This window comes from Triticum aestivum, unplaced genomic scaffold (genome assembly GCF_018294505.1).
Source record: "Triticum aestivum cultivar Chinese Spring unplaced genomic scaffold, IWGSC CS RefSeq v2.1 scaffold96769, whole genome shotgun sequence".
Lineage (NCBI taxonomy): Eukaryota > Viridiplantae > Streptophyta > Magnoliopsida > Poales > Poaceae > Triticum > Triticum aestivum.
The window spans coordinates 1-4,377 of record NW_025238128.1 but is presented as its reverse complement, the minus strand read 5'-3'; the positions used below and the strand labels follow the sequence as shown (position 1 = coordinate 4,377).

The window sequence follows — 4,377 nt, the reverse complement described above, 5'->3', positions numbered from 1 at the left end:
AGAACTCCGAAGTTAAGCGTGCTTGGGCGAGAGTAGTACTAGGATGGGTGACCTCCTGGGAAGTCCTCGTGTTGCATTCCTTTTATAATTATTTTTTGCGCCTTGTGAGAAACATGTCGCACGTGCGCGATATATATTAATCCCGTTATATTATGTTTGACGTTTGCGATAAGTTTAAGCTCGATGCTCATTGCTCGCGCGTCTTGGGGCGGCTTTGTGGCGCGAAGAGCGCGTTCTGAAAGGGGTGGAAAAAACTCGTGTTGCTGCGGTATGGAGGGAGGGGTGGAAACCGTGGAAAACTCGTCTCCGTGATTGAGCGGGAGAGTAAGTAGTATAGGACATTATCCATTGTTAGGGAACGGTTGTAATGGTAGTGAGAATGTAGAATCGTCTTTGGAGCGGACCTGGGAGTGGCAAGCATAAGGGACGAAGACGGGGAAACATGTCGGATGCGATCATACCAGCACTAAAGCACTGGATCCCATCAAAACTCCGAAGTTAAGCGTGCTTGGGCGAGAGTAGTACTAGGATGGGTGACCTCCTGGGAAGTCCCCGTGTTGCATTCCTTTTATAATTATTTTTTGCGCCTTGTGAGAAACATGTCGCACGTGCGCGATATATATTAATCCCGTTATATTATGTTTGACGTTTGCGATATGTTTAAGCTCGATGCTCATTGCTCGCGCGTCTTGGGGCGGCTTTGTGGCGCGAAGAGCGCGTTCTGAAAGGGGTGGAAAAAACTCGTGTTGCTGCGGTATGGAGGGAGGGGTGGAAACCGTGGAAAACTCGTCTCCGTGATTGAGCGGGAGAGTAAGTAGTATAGGACATTATCCATTGTTAGGGAACGGTTGTAATGGTAGTGAGAATGTAGAATCATCTTTGGAGCGGACCTGGGAGTGGCAAGCATAAGGGACGAAGACGGGGAAACATGTCGGATGCGATTATACCAGCACTAAAGCACCGGATCCCATCAGAACTCCAAAGTTAAGCGTGCTTGGGCGAGAGTAGTACTAGGATGGGTGACCTCCTGGGAAGTACTCGTGTTGCATTCCTTTTATAATTATTTTTTGCGCCTTGTGACAAACATGTCGCACGTGCGCGATATATATTAATCCCGTTATATTATGTTTGACGTTTGCGATATGTTTAAGCTCGATGCTCATTGCTCGCGCGTCTTGGGGCGGCTTTGTGGCGCGAAGAGCGCGTTCTGAAAGGGGTGGAAAAAACTCGTGTTGCTGCGGTATGGAGGGAGGGGTGGAAACCGTGGAAAACTCGTCTCCGTGATTGAGCGGGAGAGTAAGTAGTATAGGACATTATCCATTGTTAGGGAACGGTTGTAATGGTAGTGAGAATGTAGAATCGTCTTTGGAGCGGACCTGGGAGTGGCAAGCATAAGGGACGAAGACGGGGAAACATGTTGTATGCGATCATACCAGCACTAAAGCACCGGATCCCATCAGAACTCCGAAGTTAAGCGTGCTTGGGCGAGAGTAGTACTAGGATGGGTGACCTCCTGGGAAGTCCTCGTGTTGCATTCCTTTTATAATTATTTTTTGCGCCTTGTGACAAACATGTCGCACGTGCGCGATATATATTAATCCCGTTATATTATGTTTGACGTTTGCGATATGTTTAAGCTCGATGCTCATTGCTCGCGCGTCTTGGGGCGGCTTTGTGGCGCGAAGAGCGCGTTCTGAAAGGGGTGGAAAAAACTCGTGTTGTTGCGGTATGGAGGGAGGGGTGGAAACCGTGGAAAACTCGTCTCCGTGATTGAGCGGGAGAGTAAGTAGTATAGGACATTATCCATTGTTAGGGAACGGTTGTAATGGTAGTGAGAATGTAGAATCGTCTTTGAAGCGGACCTGGGAGTGGCAAGCATAAGGGACGAAGACGGGGAAACATGTCGGATGCGATCATACCAGCACTAAAGCACCGGATCCCATCAGAACTCCGAAGTTAAGCGTGCGATATATATTAATCCCGTTATATTATGTTTGACGTTTGCGATATGTTTAAGCTCGATGCTCATTGCTCGCGCGTCTTGGGGCGGCTTTGTGGCGCGAAGAGCGCGTTCTGAAAGGGGTGGAAAAAACTCGTGTTGTTGCGGTATGGAGGGAGGGGTGGAAACCGTGGAAAACTCGTCTCGGTGATTGAGCGGGAGAGTAAGTAGTATAGGACATTATCCATTGTTAGGGAACGGTTGTAATGGTAGTGAGAATGTAGAATCGTCTTTGAAGCGGACCTGGGAGTGGCAAGCATAAGGGACGAAGACGGGGAAACATGTCGGATGCGATCATACCAGCACTAAAGCACCGGATCCCATCAGAACTCCGAAGTTAAGCGTGCTTGGGCGAGAGTAGTACTAGGATGGGTGACCTCCTGGGAAGTCCTCGTGTTGCATTCCTTTTATAATTATTTTTTGCGCCTTGTGAGAAACATGTCGCACGTGCGCGATATATATTAATCCCGTTATATTATGTTTGACGTTTGCGATATGTTTAAGCTCGATGCTCATTGCTCGCGCGTCTTGGGGCGGCTTTGTGGCGCGAAAAGCGCGTTCTGAAAGGGGTGGAAAAAACTCGTGTTGCTGCGGTATGGAGGGAGGGGTGGAAACCGTGGAAAACTCGTCTCCGTGATTGAGCGGGAGAGTAAGTAGTATAGGACATTATCCATTGTTAGGGAACGGTTGTAATGGTAGTGAGAATGTAGAATCGTCTTTGAAGCGGACCTGGGAGTGGCAAGCATAAGGGACGAAGACGGGAAAACATGTCGGATGTGATCATACCAGCACTAAAGCACCGGATCCCATCAGAACTCCGAAGTTAAGCGTGCTTGGGCGAGAGTAGTACTAGGATGGGTGACCTCCTGGGAAGTCCTCGTGTTGCATTCCTTTTATAATTATTTTTTGCGCCTTGTGAGAAACATGTCGCACGTGCGCGATATATATTAATCCCGTTATATTATGTTTGACGTTTGCGATATGTTTAAGCTCGATGCTCATTGCTCGCGCGTCTTGGGGCGGCTTTGTGGCGCGAAGAGCGCGTTCTGAAAGGGGTGGAAAAAACTCGTGTTGCTGCGGTATGGAGGGAGGGGTGGAAACCGTGGAAAACTCGTCTCCGTGATTGAGCGGGAGAGTAAGTAGTATAGGACATTATCCATTGTTAGGGAACGGTTGTAATGGTAGTAAGAATGTAGAATCGTCTTTGGAGCGGACCTGGGAGTGGCAAGCATAAGGGACGAAGACGGGGAAACATGTCGGATGCGATCATACCAGCACTAAAGCACCGGATCCCATCAGAACTCCGAAGTTAAGCGTGCTTGGGCGAGAGTAGTACTAGGATGGGTGACCTCCTGGGAAGTCCTCGTGTTGCATTCCTTTTATAATTATTTTTTGCGCCTTGTGAGAAACATGTCGCACGTGCGCGATATATATTAATCCCGTTATATTATGTTTGACGTTTGCGATATGTTTAAGCTCGATGCTCATTGCTCGCGCGTCTTGGGGCGGCTTTGTGGCGTGAAGAGTGCGTTCTGAAAGGGGTGGAAAAAACTCGTGTTGCTGCGGTATGGACGGAGGGGTAGAAACCGTGGAAAACTCGTCTCCGTGATTGAGCGGGAGAGTAAGTAGTATAGGACATTATCCATTGTTAGGGAACGGTTGTAATGGTAGTGAGAATGTAGAATCGTCTTTGGAGCGGACATGGGAGTGGCAAGCATAAGGGACGAAGACGGGGAAACATGTCGGATGCGATCATACCAGCACTAAAGCACCGGATCCCATCAGAACTCCGAAGTTAAGCGTGCTTGGGTGAGAGTAGTACTAGGATGGGTGACCTCCTGGGAAGTCCTCGTGTTGCATTCCTTTTATAATTATTTTTTGCGCCTTGTGACAAACATGTCGCACGTGCGCGATATATATTAATCCCGTTATATTATGTTTGACGTTTGCGATAAGTTTAAGCTCGATGCTCATTGCTCGCGCGTCTTGGGGCGGCTTTGTGGCGCGAAGAGCGCGTTCTGAAAGGGGTGGAAAAAACTCGTGTTGCTGCGGTATGGAGGGAGGGGTGGAAACCGTGGAAAACTCGTCTCCGTGATTGAGCGGGAGAGTAAGTAGTATAGGACATTATCCATTGTTAGGGAACGGTTGTAATGGTAGTGAGAATGTAGAATCGTCTTTGGAGCGGACCTGGGAGTGGCAAGCATAAGGGACGAAGACGGGGAAACATGTCGGATGCGATCATACCAGCACTAAAGCACCGGATCCCATCAGAACTCCGAAGTTAAGCGTGCTTGGGCGAGAGTAGTACTAGGATGGGTGACCTCCTGGGAAGTCCTCGTGTTGCATTCCTTTTATAATTATTTTTTGCGCCTTGTGAC

At 48.7% G+C, this 4,377-nt stretch overlaps 8 non-coding genes across 8 annotated transcripts; all 8 read left to right on the top strand.

Annotated features, from left to right (window-relative positions):
• The first annotated feature begins 447 nt into the window (after nucleotides 1-447).
• LOC123176602 (5S ribosomal RNA) lies at nucleotides 448-566 on the top strand. Its single transcript, XR_006488592.1, has one exon. It is a non-coding gene; the product is annotated as a 5S ribosomal RNA (ribosomal RNA).
• A 367-nt stretch (nucleotides 567-933) lies between these two features.
• On the top strand, nucleotides 934-1,052 carry LOC123176600 (5S ribosomal RNA). Its single transcript, XR_006488591.1, has one exon. It is a non-coding gene; the product is annotated as a 5S ribosomal RNA (ribosomal RNA).
• Nucleotides 1,053-1,419: 367 nt separating this feature from the next.
• On the top strand, nucleotides 1,420-1,538 carry LOC123176605 (5S ribosomal RNA). The gene has a single exon (XR_006488595.1). It is a non-coding gene; the product is annotated as a 5S ribosomal RNA (ribosomal RNA).
• A 747-nt stretch (nucleotides 1,539-2,285) lies between these two features.
• LOC123176604 (5S ribosomal RNA) lies at nucleotides 2,286-2,404 on the top strand. The gene has a single exon (XR_006488594.1). It is a non-coding gene; the product is annotated as a 5S ribosomal RNA (ribosomal RNA).
• A 367-nt stretch (nucleotides 2,405-2,771) lies between these two features.
• LOC123176606 (5S ribosomal RNA) lies at nucleotides 2,772-2,890 on the top strand. The gene has a single exon (XR_006488596.1). It is a non-coding gene; the product is annotated as a 5S ribosomal RNA (ribosomal RNA).
• Nucleotides 2,891-3,257: 367 nt separating this feature from the next.
• Nucleotides 3,258-3,376, top strand: LOC123176603 (5S ribosomal RNA). The gene has a single exon (XR_006488593.1). It is a non-coding gene; the product is annotated as a 5S ribosomal RNA (ribosomal RNA).
• Nucleotides 3,377-3,743: 367 nt separating this feature from the next.
• Nucleotides 3,744-3,862, top strand: LOC123176599 (5S ribosomal RNA). Its single transcript, XR_006488590.1, has one exon. It is a non-coding gene; the product is annotated as a 5S ribosomal RNA (ribosomal RNA).
• A 367-nt stretch (nucleotides 3,863-4,229) lies between these two features.
• Nucleotides 4,230-4,348, top strand: LOC123176598 (5S ribosomal RNA). The gene has a single exon (XR_006488589.1). It is a non-coding gene; the product is annotated as a 5S ribosomal RNA (ribosomal RNA).
• The last annotated feature ends 29 nt before the right edge of the window (nucleotides 4,349-4,377 follow it).